Here is a 16,805-nt window from a genome sequence, read left to right on the forward strand (position 1 = left end):
TGGGTCAGAACGTTCTCAGAGCTCGGTCTCTTTAGGTATCGGTTTTTTAGATCAGATGGGCAAACTCTATCTATTTTTGGGCTCGGATGGATGGGCTATCCGGTTATAAGCTCAAACGGGAGAGCTCTACTCGATTCTGTGCTTAAATGAGCAAGCTCTAGCTGGGTCTATAACGCCACTATTTGCATAGCCTGGTATATTTCACTGTTCCAGTGACCGGTGCCTGTCACACCCTACCCCTCCGTAAGGCATAACATGATCCCGTAGTATACTTAATGAATTACCAACTTCGTCCACTGATAACCCATTAAATACACTACAAGGGATTTTAAAACTTTTCTTACTTCTTTTTATAGTGGTGAGCACTATTGACAGGTGTTAGAAAATTTTTTTTTTTTAACTGAAGTGAAACTAAATAACACGTTTGAAGTATTAACAATTTCTGTAAAAATTTTGGCAGAGTGCCATCTGTGTTTTGAATAAAACAATTCTTCAAAAACCTGTAACAAGCACTTTAAATATATAATTCCTCAATTCCAAACTCCAATAATTTGTTCAACACAATAAATTTCTCAACATTATCAACTCAGTTCAACAATCAATTTTCCAGTGTTTCCAAAAGTTGAGATAAGATAAATTTATCACAATACTTTTATAGGCCAAAATAGTTTACAATTTTAGTTTACAACTGCTCAAGACCAAGTACAATATATACATACAGTGCACATACATTACAACAAAAACTATATAATATGGTATACTCGATATACCAAGCGAAATGTCAAAATGTGGTACAAGCAGCCTACTCTACTGCTCTATCCGTCTGTCTACCTGCGACAGCAATGAAAAAGCTATCGCTGAGTAAAATTTACTCAGTGGTGCACAATAACAATTTAAAATGCTGCATATAAAACTTTTACAATTCAGACAATTCACAATTTTTCAAAGCTCATATAACACAAATTCAATCAAACAATTTAATAACACAGTATTGCCAATCAATAACACAATTTGATTAAATAACTGAGTAATACAGTTTTGCCAATCAATAACACAATTTAAGCCATGACACAAATTTTTCCGAACATGCCATGTGTACATCACGACAAGGCACACTCACCCCAATAATCGAAATCAATGAGGGAGAAAGCTAGCTAGATAATGAGAACTCATCCACACTCACCTCAGACTGGCAAGTCAAAAAGGGAGGAATATAATCACACTCATCCCATAAATGGAGGAGGAACATAGTAATATTGTCATACTAAGTGTGAATCAAAATAATTCCAAATCTAATATTTAAATACTTCATACAAACTATAAATCATATTTTATCTCAAAATTTCCATTTGCAAAGTAGGCAACACAATAATTTCTAATAAAATTTCCAAAGCCAAAACAATAAAAAATTATTCATAACTCATTTCTGTAAATAAATTTTCTGGTAAAAGCAATGAATACAAAAAGTATTGTGCACAAACCTCTGATAAATGCCTCTTGGCCCTGACTCAGTGTTCCTTATGCTTCTCAATATCCTTTTCAACTGAACCACACAATTTAAAGTGTTTTAGTACTCAATGAATTTGTTTCTAACAATAGAATCCAATATTTAAATTTTCTTGGTACTATTCCCTTCAATTCATTTCATTAGTCAACCTATAATGTTGACCCTTGATGCACTCTAAGTGAGTCAATTCTAATGTTATCAATATGTCACATTTTATAGCCCTTTAGTGTTGGTATATGTTACCAATTTCATTTCCAAGTGTATTGCATTTTATTGCAATTTATCGAATTTCGGTGTACTATTTTGACCTAGCCGGACGACCTAGTTCCCTTGATTTTTGGGTTCCGATCCAAACTAAAACTTGTAGGTCTATGTCTTATTGCACGGTGGGCAAAATTTCATGTCATTCTGAGTTGTATAGACCAAGATATGGTCAATTTACCAATGCTTGACAGAATGCACTAAAATGGTAGGCTTAGGTCATTTTTAGGTCACTTTTGGTTCGGCCGGTTTTGGTACCTAAACTTGTGCAAGCTATTTGACTTGGTTCTGGCCATTTTTGGGCTTTGGTGTCTTCATAAGAATTGTAGATATATGTCTAAACTATTCATGGTAAAAATTTCAAGTCAATTAGACCTGTTTTGAGTAAGTAATGGTCAAAACACTAACTACTGCTCAAATGGTCAATTTTCAGGCTTTCAAGTCACTAATCCGGATTTGGTCATTTTTCAAGTCACCTTCTAAGCAGAATTAAGGTAACATTTCTACATGAAAGTTGGCCTATTTGGTGTCTAGTTTCACCCTCCATTGGCCTCATATCAATTGGATTCACAATTTGGCACTTATAATCTAATTTAGGTACTGTCATCAATACACAACCTACACAAAACACTTACACTTCCAATTTGATATTCCTTTTCCTCCTCATTACTTCAATATTCAATCAATGGCACTTCCAAAGATATATTGTACACAATTCTAGCAAGCATATTGGGCAGAAAACTCAAGTGCTCAATGTACACAATTCACCATTTAAGCCCAACATTCACTTCCACCAAAATTCAACATATCTCAATATCAATATTACACATACACTTCAATATACTCATACTTCAATATCACTTACAGATGCTGCCCATAATTTAACACTATCATATTTCATTAATAAACTTCATATTCACACACAAATTCATGATATTATAGGCTGCCAAACATGACAGTTTGCCAAAGCATCAAGGTCTCATTTCAAACCCTTAATTCAAGCACTAATATGCACATACTTGGACATTAACCTACTATAACTTTTATTTGAGTTAATAAACCTTAATTCTGTGACACCCCTTACCCGGCTACAGTATATCCGAGTAAGATATGTCACACGGTGTACCGGCACACTCTATTTTACCTTAATTAATTTTTTTGTCATAATTTTGAATATAATTTATGAAGTATAATTTATTTAAGCCATTTATCAAAAGTATTATTTATTTGAGGTTCCAAAAATTTTAAAGAAAATCCGGCAGAGTACTGGCTAAAAATGGAGAAAACAGTTCTTCGGAACCTGTGAAAAACACTTCCAATAATTATATTCAATCATCTCAAACTCTAATATTCAAATCTCGATATGATTCTCAACAACTTTTTCATTTCTCAAACATTCATTTCTCATAATACTCATATACAAACAATAAATAAATGCTCAAATTTTGCATTCATAACCATAACTTTCATTAATTACATGAACATCAAAATACATTACATAAATCCAAATACATATGAGAAAATAAAAATTTAGTTACAAAATGACAAAATGACACCTAGTGTCCTACCAATGCACTGCAGAAGTTGAGGTGACACGGACACTGTGCAGAACTGCAGGATGGACTCACCCAGTCTGCGGTCTACTGGGCTCACGATCTGTATCTCCAGTACCTACGCGTGGCAAAAGCAACGCGCTAAGCAATAATGCTTAGTGGTGCAATAATAAAATAAAAGAAATAGCAAGAAAATAAATATGTAGTGAATGTATATGTTTTATTTGTTTTGAATTTATATATCATTAACTTTGTCCACTTTTATTCATTTGGTTGCCCCAAGTAACCTACACTAGACGATTAGACTGGATAGACGGGTAAACTGGCACTGGGTATCTAGTACCTCGGGCCGTCACACCATCGGTCACATATGCATCTCCCGGTGTGCAACAGAACAGCTAACTAGCTGTAAATACATCAGGCACAAGGCCAAATTTCAATACAAGGTCAGAATGGCTAAAAGCCATAAAATCACAGAATGGCATATTGCCATGTGCAGTACTGCTAACTGAACCCTATTGGCATGCCAAACTATCCAAACCAATCTTGTTAAGTATACTAGGGCATTTGAAACTTTTAAATTCTTCACTTTGTGAATTTCAAGTTTTGGTGTCACTATTCACCTCATTGGTCAACAAAAATGTTGACTTTTAGGTAGAAATTAGGTACATTGGTTTTGGCACTCCCAAAATACCACATTTTGCATTTGAAACTTGTTGGAATTGGTCACCATTACCATTTCTAACTTAAAACCAAGAGGGCAGAAATTTCAATTTTCGAAGCCTAAGTTTACTATTCCATTAAGCACTGTTACAGTGGGAATTTGAAGAAATGGCAAACATGAAAGTTGTTCCTTATTTTGTCTAGTTGAATTTCCTTTTTTGAATCACTCCATTTGGAGTTTTGTAGCTCCAGATATGGTCCAAAAACCACAGCTGGCCAGATTGCCAAAACTGCAGAATTACCAAATCTACAGTACCATGAACAGTGACTGTGATTGCATTTTTGAATAGGTTCTGGCCATAATTTGGGGTAGGTTTCTTCATGAAAGTTGTTTGTCTATGTCTTAACTTGTTGCTGTAAAAATTTCAGGTCAATTGACCATATCTACAGTGAGTTATGGCCAAATGAACAGTTACTAGTCATTTGGTTATTTCTGCAGGTGCTGTTGTAGGGTATCCGGATTGGGGCTAACTTTTGGTCCACTTGCTTTGGTCTTTTGGGCATGGTTTCTTCAGCAAAAATGTGCCATTATAAGCCTAGTTTCATGTCCAATTGGCCAAACACCAATTGGACCTACACAGCCAAAGTTATGGCTATCTAAGTGGGCTGGAATCATAGCCACCCTTCTTTCTGTCCTAGGCGAGATACTCATTCACTTTGTCATGCTATATTTCAGTCCAAATTATGGTCAACTTACCTAAAATGGTCACTAATTGACCATTAAAATGTTCTCTAACAATTTCCTAAGCCAAGCCAAATTTTCACTTCTCAAAACCTTAATTTCCATATGAGTTTTCACAACATGCTTTAATTAACTATCTCATTCACTAACCACATGCATATATGGTTTAAACATAATCTCTAATCCACTTTAAATCCATCAAAACACTCCATTATTGTTCCTTCAATAGGGCTGCCGAAATCCATGGTATGTATACACATAATTTTTGTTCATTTATGTTACAAATCCTTACTCAATTCAAGTCACTATCATGGAATATAAGAGTTTTAAGTAAATAGGTGCACTAACCTCTTGTAGGTAGATTTTTCCCAAGTTAAATCCTCACTTTCTTTCCTTTTCTAGGCTGCCAAACACTCTCCCAAGATGAGTGGACAAATTTTAATGAAAGGGGTTTAGGGTTTATGGTGAAAAGAAGAGAGAAATTGAGCTTTGATTGAAGTTGTCAATGGAGGTTGGGCTATGGGCAAGGGTTTCGGCTGCATGAGGAAGAGGATGGCTGCTGTTTGCTTTTGATTATTTTGGTCTTCATTTTGTCTCTTTTATTAGTTAATGAATTGGTTGTTTGAATGCAATTGGTTATAGCTTTTAATGACATCATCATGATGTTATAAATAAGCCTTTTTCCTCATTTTCTTTTCTTTTCTTCACAACTCATTTTTAATTTAATTTCTAGTAATGTTTATTCATATTTTATGTCATATTAATTATTTACTCAACTGGACAAGTCGGCCAAAAATCACCTCTGAAGGCGAAATGACCAAAATGCCCTCCGTTTGGCTTAACGGGTCAAAATTGTCTGTATCGATTGAAAAATTTTTCTAAGTATTTTCTTGGCATTCTAATGCTATGGGAACCTCAATAACCCTTCTCTGGAGTCCCAAAAATTATTTTATAATTTTTCCCCCGGGTCTAGGGCTCCTAGTTGCGAGAACCGCAACTTCCCTCTAGGTTACTCATCGCTAGGGCACCGGCTCGTTTAATTTGGTTGTATTTTAATTTTAAAATTTTTACTAAATTTTTCTTATCAATATTTGAGTTGATTATGGTTCTTCACTTTAGTTTAAATATTTTTCCGGACATTCTAACTGTCCGGACCGACACTGATCACCGGAACAGTAGGATGTACGGAGTAGTTACCGGGAGGGTGTTACAACTCTTCCCCTCTAATTTAAATTTCATCCTCGAAATTTACCTGATGCAAACAGTTGAGGGAACTGTTGCCTCATCGTCTCTTCACTTTCCCAAGTTGCCTCATCGGTGTTGTGATGCCTCCAAAGCACTTTCACCAGTGGAATCTGTTTGTTCCTCAATTCTTTTACTTCCCGAGCCAGGATCCATAGAGGTTCTTCTTCATATGTCAAATCCGGTTGTATTTCAATTTCTTCCCTGGAGATGACATGTGAAGGATCTGAGCGGTATCTTCTGAGCATGGACACGTGGAACACATTGTGGATCTTGTCCAACTCTGGAGGTAAAGCTAGCCTATAGGTCACTGGACCCACACGTTCAATGACTTCATATGGGCCAATGAACCTAGGGCTTAACTTACCTTTCCTTCCAAACCTTAATACTTTCTTCCACGGTGACACCTTGAGGAACACTTTGTCGCCAACCGCATGTTCTATTTCTCTTCTCTTTAAGTCGGCATAGGATTTCTGTCTGTCTGAGGCAACCTTCAGATTGACTTTGATTAGTTTCACTTTCTCCTCAGTCTGTTTAACCAGGTCTAGCCCCACCAGTTTGTCTTCGCCCAATTCAGTCCAGCATACTGGAGTTCTGCATTTTCTCCCATACAGTGCTTCATACGGGGCCATTTGGATGCTAGCTTGGTAGCTATTGTTGTATGCAAATTCTGCCAGTGGGAGGTATCTATCCCAACTTCCCTCAAACTCGATGACACAACTCCTCAGCATATCCTCAAGGACCTGACATATTTTTCATGTTATTGTTATCATTTTAATTCAATATTTGTATCAATTCCATTGGTTTCAATTGTTTACCTGGATTACTCTTTCTGATTGCCCATCCGTCTGAGGATGGAAAGCTGTGCTGAAGTGGAGTTGTGTACCCAAGGACTCATGCAACTTCTTCCAAAATCTCGATGTAAACCTTGGGTCTCGATCAAATATGATGGAAAGTGGAATTCCATGCAGTCTAACTATCTCACTGATATACAATTCTGCTAACTTCTCCAGTGAGTAGTCAGTCCTAATCGCGAGAAAGTGTGCTGACTTTGTCAATCTATCAACTATCACCCATGCTGCATCATGTTTCTTCTGGGTGAGAGGTAGACCACTTACAAAATCCATGGTGACCCGATCCCATTTCCATTCAGGTATGCGTATAGGCTGTAGCAATCCTGATGGAACTTGATGTTCTGCCTTGACTTGCTGACATGTCAAGCATTTAGTCACGTAGTCAGCTATGTCCTTTTTCATACCAGGCCACCAATACTGAAGCTTCAAATCATGATACATCTTTGTACTTCCTGGGTGCATAACATATACACTGGTGTGTGCCTCTTTTAGAATACTGGTCTTCAATTCCCCATCATCTGGTACACACAGTCTTCCTTTGTAATACAGACACCCATCTGCTTTCACCTCATAGTCAGTTGCTTTTTCCTCTGAGATTTTGCTCATAATAGCCATTAACTTTTCATCTACCTTCTGCCCATCTAAAATCTGCTGTAACAGGGTTGGCCTCACTTGCAACTCAGCCAAAATAGCTCCATCTCGAATCAAAGTTAGACGGGCATTCAATGATCTCAAAGCTGTCATGGACTTTCTGCTCAAAGCATCAGCTACTACATTTGCCTTCCCAGGATGGTAGTCAATTACACAATCGTAGTCCTTCAGGAACTCAATCCATCGCCTCTGTCTAAGGTTGAGCTCCTTCTGGGTTGGAAAATATTTTAGACTCTTGTGGTCTGTGTAAATGTAGCACTTTTCACCATACAAGTAATGCCTCCATATCTTCAGTGCGAAGATAATTGCTGCAAGCTCTAGATCATGGGTAGGGTAATTCTGTTCATGTGGCCTTAGCTGCCTGGAAGCATAAGCAACCACCTTCCCCTCTTGCATCAATACACACCCTAACCCATTATGAGAAGCATCATTATAGACCACAAAGTCCTTTCTTGACACTGGCTGTGTTAACACTGGTGCCTCTGTCAACATAGCCTTCAACTTCTCAAAGCCCAGTGCGACACTTGTCATTCCATCAAATCGACATTCTTGGGTAACAACTTGGTCATTGGAGCGGCTATTAAGGAAAATCCCTTCACAAATCTTACGTAATACCCACTAGCCCCAAGAAGCTTCGACCTCGATTGTATTTCCGGGAGGCTTCCATTCCATCATCGCTTCTATTTTCTTGGGATCCACCTAATCCCATCGGTGACACTATGTGTCCAAGGAATGCAATCTCATTCACCAAAAGTCACACTTGGACGACTTAGCATCTGACTCCATTTCTCTCAGGGTTTGCAGAAAAATCCTCAAATGCTCATCATGTTCTTTACTAGTCTTGGAATACACCAGAATATCATCAATAAAGACCACTACGAACCGATCTAAGTATGGATGGAAGATACGGTTCATAAGGTCCATGAATGCATTGGTGCATTTGTTAGGCCAAAGGGCATCACCAAAAACTCATAAATGCCCGTACCGGGTCCTGAATGCAGTCTTGGGCACATCTACATCCTTCACCCTCAACTGATGATACCCAGAACTGAGATCAATCTTAGAAAATACTCCTGCTCCCTTCAAGCGATCAAGCAGATCATCAATTCTAGGCAACGGATATTTGTTCTTCACGATCACTTTATTCAAGCTGCCGTGTCGATACATAGCCTCAAAGTCCCATCCTTCTTTTTCACAAAGCGACCTTTGGAGCTCCCCATGGTGACACCTTTGGGCGTATGAACCCCTTATCAAGCAACTCTTGCAAGAAGTTTTCAACTCCCTCAATTCGATGGGTGCCATCCTATAAGGAGCAATGGAAATGGGTCTTTGTGCCGGCGTGTCTCAATAGCAAATTCAACATCCCTTTCTGGCGGCAAACCAGGCAATTCTTCAGGAAATACTTCTGGGAAGTCTCTTACTATGGGTATACCACTCAGGTTTGGCTTAGCCTGCCTAGTATCAACCACAGGTGCTAGGTAGGCTTCACGACCTTTCTCATCATTCTTCTTGCAACGGTGGTGAGATGACATTGGACAAGAAATCATCCTTTCCTACAACTGTGATCTCATTACCCTCTGAAGTTTTTAGAGAAATTCTCTTCAATTTGCAATCAACTATTGCCTGATGACGTGACAACCAGTCCATTCCTAAAATCACGTCAAACTCGTGGAAGGGCAACTCAATCAGGTCTGCCACGAATTCATACTCCTGAATAAATAACGGGCAACACTAGTATACTTTGTTCACCACTACTGCTGTGGCCCAATGGATTAGTGACCGAGAATGTCTTGGTCACTCTCCCTACTAGTATCCCCCTTTCTACGGGTAGGTTGATGCGGATGTATGAGTGAGTGGATCTGGATCCACCAATGCATGCAGTGTATTGTAGAGGAGAACGTACCCACGATGGCGTGCAGGGCATCTTGCTCCTCTGAGCTCTAATAGCATAAGCTCTTGCGGGTGAGTGCGCTGCTCGGGCCTCTCTGTGGCTCGGATCTGAGCCTCTGTGATGGTCCTACAGCCTTAGACTTGCCAGATTTTCTACCCCTCTATGGTGCAGGAGTAGGTCTGTCTGCTTGTGTTGGAGCAGCTGTAGTAGTTCTACGTGGGCAGTTCCTTAACTGATGCTCTGTCAACCCACATCTTAAGCAAGCACTAGTTACTCTCCAACATTCCCCCTTGTGCCATTTCAGGCAATGCGGACATGCAAAAGATGTTGGGGCTGGTCCCCTGAACCCCATCCCTGGAGAGATGCCCACTGATGGTGTGGACTGACCTCTCCTAGGGGTGAGCGTAACTGGGCCTGAGGCCCGACCACGACCTTGTAGGCGGCCGAACTGCGTGCGGATGGACCTCTGAACTTCTTCCAGTGTAGGAGATGAGCTAGGCGGCCGGGCCCCTCTTACATTGTCTATCCCTTACAGTGCGCTCCTTTGATTCTCACTTTTTCAACCCTTATTGCGACTTCCACTAACTTGCTAAATTCAGTGATTCCCAAGGCGGTGAGCTGGATCTTTATGTTGTCATTTAGTCCCTCTTCAAATCTCTTACACCTTTCGACTTCATTAGGGACTATCTCCCATACAGAGCGGCTTAATCGGACAAATTCCTTCTCATACTCACCAGCGATATTGTCTGCCTCAAGTTAATGAACTCTCTTCTTCTCTCTTCCAGGTATACACTACCCACATATTTCTTCTTAAATTCGGAGAGAAAGAAGTCCCAAGTTACTATCTCTGGCTGTACTTCACTGGACACAGTATCCCACCATTCATAAGCATCATCTTGCAACAGAGATATGGCAGCTTCTAGGTTTTGCTCTGGGGTGCAGTGGAGTTGTTTTAGAACTCTGCCCGTTCTGTTCAACCAATTCTACATGCAGTCATCTTCTCTCTTACAGAAAAAGTCCTTTGCTCCAAACTTTCTTAGCCTTTCGGTGTGATTTACTGCTGTGGAGGTGGAGGTGGTGGTGGTCTTGGCATTACTCGGCCATTTGTCTAAAGAAATCGGCCATTTCTTTGGAATATGGCTTGTGGAGGTGGCGAGGCTCTGCTTGAGTGGCGGGCGAGTTCTCCCATACCCCCAGTCTCAGCTGCTGCAGGTGGAGCATGACTCTCCACTTCCTCCTCAACTGCCCTCTGAGATGTAGGGTCCATATCCTATTCAAAATAAGAAAGACAAACAGATCTGCGTTAGTGTCACCTCGACTCTTACAAATGCAATGCATGGTATGGACTCAATCTAGGCCCAGAAACGCCTAAACCGTGCTCTGATACCACTAAATGTGACACCCCTTACCATTCTGATATATCAAGGTAAGATATGTCACCACGATTGTCAGTACACTCTATTTTAACTTAATTAATTTTTTTGTCATAATTTTGAATATAATTTATGAAGTATAATTTATTTAAGCCATTTATCAAAAGTATTATTTATTTGAGGTTCCGAAAATTTTAAAGAAAATCCGGCAGAGTACCGGCTAAAAATGGAGAAAACAATTCTTCGGAACCTGTGAAAAATACTTCCAATAATTGTATTCAATCATCTCAAACTCCAATATTCAAATCTCGATATGATTCTCAACAACTTTTTCATTTCTCAAACATTCATTTCTCATAATACTCATATACAAACAATAAATAAATGCTCAAATTTCGCATTCATAACCATAACTTTCATTAATTACATGAACATCAAAATACATTACATAAATCCAAATACATATGAGAAAATAAAAATTTAGTTACAAAATGACAAAATGACACCTAGTGTCCTACTAATGCAGTGCAGAAGTTGAGGTGACGCAGACACTGTGCAGAACTGCAGGATGGACTCACCCAGTCTGCGGTCTACTGGGCTCACGATCTGTATCTCCAGTACCTACGCGTGGCAAAAGCAATGCGCTAAGCAATAATAAAATAAAAGAAATAGCAAGAAAATAAATATGTAGTGAATGTATATGTTTTATTTGTTTTGAATTTATATATCATTAACTTTGTCCACTTTTATTCATTTGGTTGCCCCAAGTAACCTACACTAGGCATCGGATGGATAGGCGGGTAGCGCGCTTTGGGTATCTAGTACCTCGGGCCGTCAGACCATCGGTCACATATGCATCTCCCGGTGTGCAACAGAACAGCTAACTAGTTGTAAATACATCAGGCACAAGGCCAAATTTCAATACAAGGTCAGAATGGCTAAAAGCCATAAAATCACAGAATGGCATATTGCCATGTGCGATCGCTAATCGAACCCTATTGGCATGCCAAACTATCCAAACCAATCTTGTTAGGTATACTAGGGCATTTGAAACTTTTAAATTCTTCACTTTGTGAATTTCAAGTTTTGGTGTCACTATTCATCTCATTGGTCAACAAAAATGTTGACTTTTAGGTAGAAATTAGGTACATTGGTTTTGGCACTCCCAACATACCACATTTTGCATTTGAAACTTGCTGGAATTGGTCACCATTACCATTTCTAACTTAAAACCAAGAGGGCAGAAATTTCAGTTTTCGAAGCCTAAGTTTACTATTCCATTAAGCATTGTTACAGTGGGAATTTGAAGAAATGGAAAACATGAAAGTTGTTCCTTATTTTGTCTAGTTGAATTTCCTTTTTTGAATCACTCCATTTGGAGTTTTGTAGCTCCAGTTATGGTCCAAAAACCACAGCTGGCCGGATTGCCAAAACTGCAGAATTACCAAATCTACAGTACCATGAACAGTGACTGTGATTGCATTTTTGAATAGGTTTTGGCCATATTTTGGGGTAGGTTTCTTCATGAAAGTTGTTTGTCTATGTCTTAACTTATTGCTGTAAACATTTCAGGTCAATTGACCATATCTACAGTGAGTTATGGCCAAACTGTTCATTTGGTCATTTTTGCAGGTGCTGTTGCAGGGTATCCGGATTGGGGCCAACTTTTGGTCCACTTGCTTTGGTCTTTTGGGCATGGTTTCTTCAGAAAAAATGTGCCATTATAAGCCTAGTTTCATGTCCAATTGGTCAAACACCAATTGGACCTACACAGCCAAAGTTATGGCTGTCTAAGTGGCCTGGAATCACAGCCACCCTTGCTGCTGTCCCTAGGAAGCATACTCATTCACTTTGCCATGCTATATTTCAGTCCAAATTATGGTCAACTTACCTAAAATGGTCACTAATTGACCATTAAAATGTTCTCTAACAATTTACTAAGCCAAGCCAAATTTTCACTTCTCAAAACCTTAATTTCCATATGAGTTTTCACAACATGCTTTAATTAACTATCTCATTCACTAACCACATGCATACATGGTTTAAACATAATCTCTAATCCACTTTAAATCCATCAAAACACTCCATTATTGTTCCTTCAATAGGGCTGCCGAAATCCATGGTATGTATACACATAATTTTTGTTCATTTATGTTACAAATCCTTACTCAATTCAAGTCACTATCATGGAATATAAGAGTTTTAAGTAAATAGGTGCACTAACCTCTTGTAGGCAGATTTTTCCCAAGTTAAATCTTCACTTTCTTTTCTTGGCATTCTAATGCCATGGGAGCCTCAATAACCTTTCTCTGGAGTCCCAAAAATTATTTTATAATTTTTCCCAGTCTAGGGCTCTGAGTTCTGAGCATAACTTCCCTCAGGTTACCCATCGCTAGGGCACCGGCTCGTTTAATTTGGTTGTATTTTAATTCTAAAATTTTTACTAAATTTTTCTTATCAATATTTGAGTTGATTATGGTTCTTCACTTTAGTTTAAATATTTTTCCGGACATTCTAACTGTCCGGACCGACACTGGTCACCGGAACAGTAGGATGTATGGAGTAGTTACCGGGAGGGTGTTACAAATTCCCATCAAATACATATAAGAATAAGTCACTAACCCTGCATTTCCATGGCTGCCAAAATTAAGGTTCACTGATACTCATCATTTCCTTAATTTTTTTTAGCAATTCAACTTGCCCAAAGCTCAACACAAGGATTATTAAAGGAAAATGGAAAGATTAAGCTCTAACCTCAACTTGAGCTTGACAAATCCTTGAAATTTCCTCTTCTTTTTGCTGCCTATAGGTTGCCCATGGTGTAAGGATCATTTTTCATGAAGGAAGCTTGAAGAAATAATGGCTTAATCATGGAGAACTTGAGCTCATGCATGAAACGGCCATGGTGAATTTGGGAGGATTTCATTTCGGCCATGGATGAAAGCTTGAAGAAAATGAGATGGTTTAGTGGAACAATCTATCCTAATTACTTATATAGGTGGCTCAAGATGATAGTTAGTGGAGCACTTAGGAATAATTTAATGGTTATTTATTTAAAGTTTTCCAATTTTTGCAATTTGGCCACCACACTTTCACTATTTACATAATGTATCTCCTTTTAATTTTTCATAACATTTTCAAAGTGTAATATCATTTATTTTTAATGGATATTTAGGTCAAAAGGCAACTCGGGATGTCACATGACCACAATGCCCTTATTCGAGTTGCATTCCTGATTTTTCGGTAATACTGAGTTTTGTCGTTTTATCGATTTCTTGTTTTTCTTTGTACTAATTAATTAATTTTTCTTTGATATTTCTAATGACATTTATACTTCAATAGATGTTCATTTAAGTCTTAAAAATATTTTTCAGGATTCCCCGATGTCCAGGACTAGTCAACGGTCCACGTCACAACTTCCCGGTGCGGTCACCCATCGCTATGGTTCTCGGCTCGTTTAACTTAGTTTCATTTCATTGCTATTATTTTTCCTTTGTTTTTCTTGTATTTTCTTTTCTTGTATTTCACTTCCTTATATCTCCACACTAATATTTAAATATAATTCCAAGCATCCTAGCTGTCTGGACAGACTCTATCACCGGAAGAGTAGAACGCACTACCGAACATAGGGGTGTTACAATTCTCCCCCCCTTAAAATAAATTTTGTCCTCGAAATTTTACCCAATGACCGTCTTACGATATTCACACATTTATTTTCTCCTTTCTATATGATTTTATAATCTTTTTTGCTCTGAATTTGTGTAAGACTTTTAACAATCTAATATAACATTTACTTTGTTTATATAGCACTAATCTTTTCTTATTATCGTTCCGTCTAATATTTCGATTCATATTCCCTTTTTGAAAGACCATTGAGGTCATGTTAAAATTATTTATCTAATCATGGGTCCTTTGACCATTCTAGTCAACAATCTTACTCACATTCGTAACATTTCTTTGTTATATCTGAACTAACTGTTCAAATTTTTACTTCCACAACTCTTTTTATCTATTAATATTCTATAACTTACTTCCTTTTGTACTGAACTATAACCTTTCGATAATCTAATTTTTGAGTTTTAACTCCCTAAGTAGTATTTTCAAACTTATTTCCAACAAGAAAATTCTATCCTGGCATAACTATACCAAAATAGATGTCGTTGGCAACTATTCTCATCTTGGTGTACTATCGAGTAGTACGTAGCTCTACACAATAATCTCAAGTCAGTACTGTAATCTGCAGCTTACAGTATAAACATTAAGAACATTACATAGTTACTACGATACATTCCAATAGATTAAATTTTCCTATATTTTATCCTTTTCGAATTTACTGATATTCGAATCTTATTCTGTTTACAATATCCATTAACAATTACTAACAGTAACATCTTTGCTCTCATCTAGAGCAATTCTATTACTGCAATTTACTTTTACATCCCCTTGCCTCACATTAAGTAGGCTTGCCGTTTAACTTTATAATTTATAGTGTGTTAGAAAATACCTTTCACTGATAAAATCTTCCAGAACTAATTTCACTTATTATCATAATCCTTATCTTAAAGGACGAATCACTAATGCATCAAAATTTATTCCACTGATGATCCGCCTCTGTCATATTCCTGAGCTTAGGGCTCCTCAAATTCTTTTCTCTTCCCTAAATTACTGCTTGAGCTCTGACCCATAGGTTTCTCCCTCTTCTCTATTTCACACTGCCCTTGTGGGGGTTGGGTTTATATTTGGGCTTGGGCGGACAGATTATCAGCCATTTGTCGGAAGAAAGTGGCCATTTGCTGAGCCATTTGTGTAGTAATTTGTATAGGTGGGGCTGGTAATGTCACACCCTACTCCCCCGTAAGATGTAACATGATCTCGTCGTACACCTAATGAATTACCGTACTTCGCCTGCCAATAACCCATTAGATATATTACAAGGGATTTTAAAACAATTTTCGTGAAATTTAAATCATCCATTAAAATCTAGTATTATAAATTTTTTTCAAAATTTCGACAGAGTGCCGGCTGTATTTTGAAAAAACAATTCTTCAAACCTGAAAAAGAAAACACTCCCAATATGTTTTCTCAAATACAACTCCAAGAAACTTCATTTCATCTCATAATTTAATCTCAATAATCAATCATTTCATTTTCAAACCAATATCATCATAAAAGAAACATTTCATTGATTACAAGACTCAAAAATTAATATTACAAAATTATTCAGGTAAATGAAACCTCAAATTTACATTTACAATAATTTACATTTAATTAAATACCAAAATATTTTACAAGAGTTTTTATACAACTACTCAAATAATTTACATACATATTATTACATGCATACATCAAAACCTGTGTACATGGGTATACTTGGAGCTGATCTAAATGTCTCTTTAAAGAAGCTTACTCAATTGCTCTATGCTCTTTTCACCTGCGACCGCATACAAAGCTATCGCTGAGTAGTGAACTCAGTGGTGCACAACTATAACTTAAAACATAGTTCAATATACCTTAGCAAAATTACAGTAAATAATTTGGAAATTAGGATACTCATTAAATTCCAAAAATCAAATTATTCATTGCCAATAACATAAATCATTTGTATGAAATGACTTTGATCGTAAAATTCAATTTATCAAATCACAACCAAACATTTTAGGTAACTCCAACAAAATCAATTATACATAAATCATAATTGAAATCACAATTCTTTACTATTCAAAACCATTTTTATCTCACTAACTATGCAAGATGAATCTGCAAGGGACATCTTCGGGGTAATTCTAACTCCCTATGGTCGGGGAGGTCAAATCAGATTCTAACTCCCTATGGTTGGGGAGGTCGAATCATCGTGCACAGTACACATCACAATAATGAATCTTCCAAAAGGGCTGTCGACACCATATTTTGGCCGATCCCCAGAATCAATAAACTTCGAAACCGATCCCTAGCACTAAGTCTCTTCTTGCCATCTAATCACAGTTCTGATCTCTCTTCATAGAGAGTTGAGTCAATGCTAAGCTCTCGTATCCGTTAAAGCCTTACCGGTCTCTCAAATCATTCACCGA

The sequence above is a fragment of the Hevea brasiliensis genome, chromosome 11 (assembly GCF_030052815.1).
Source record: "Hevea brasiliensis isolate MT/VB/25A 57/8 chromosome 11, ASM3005281v1, whole genome shotgun sequence".
Taxonomy (NCBI): Eukaryota; Viridiplantae; Streptophyta; class Magnoliopsida; order Malpighiales; family Euphorbiaceae; genus Hevea; species Hevea brasiliensis.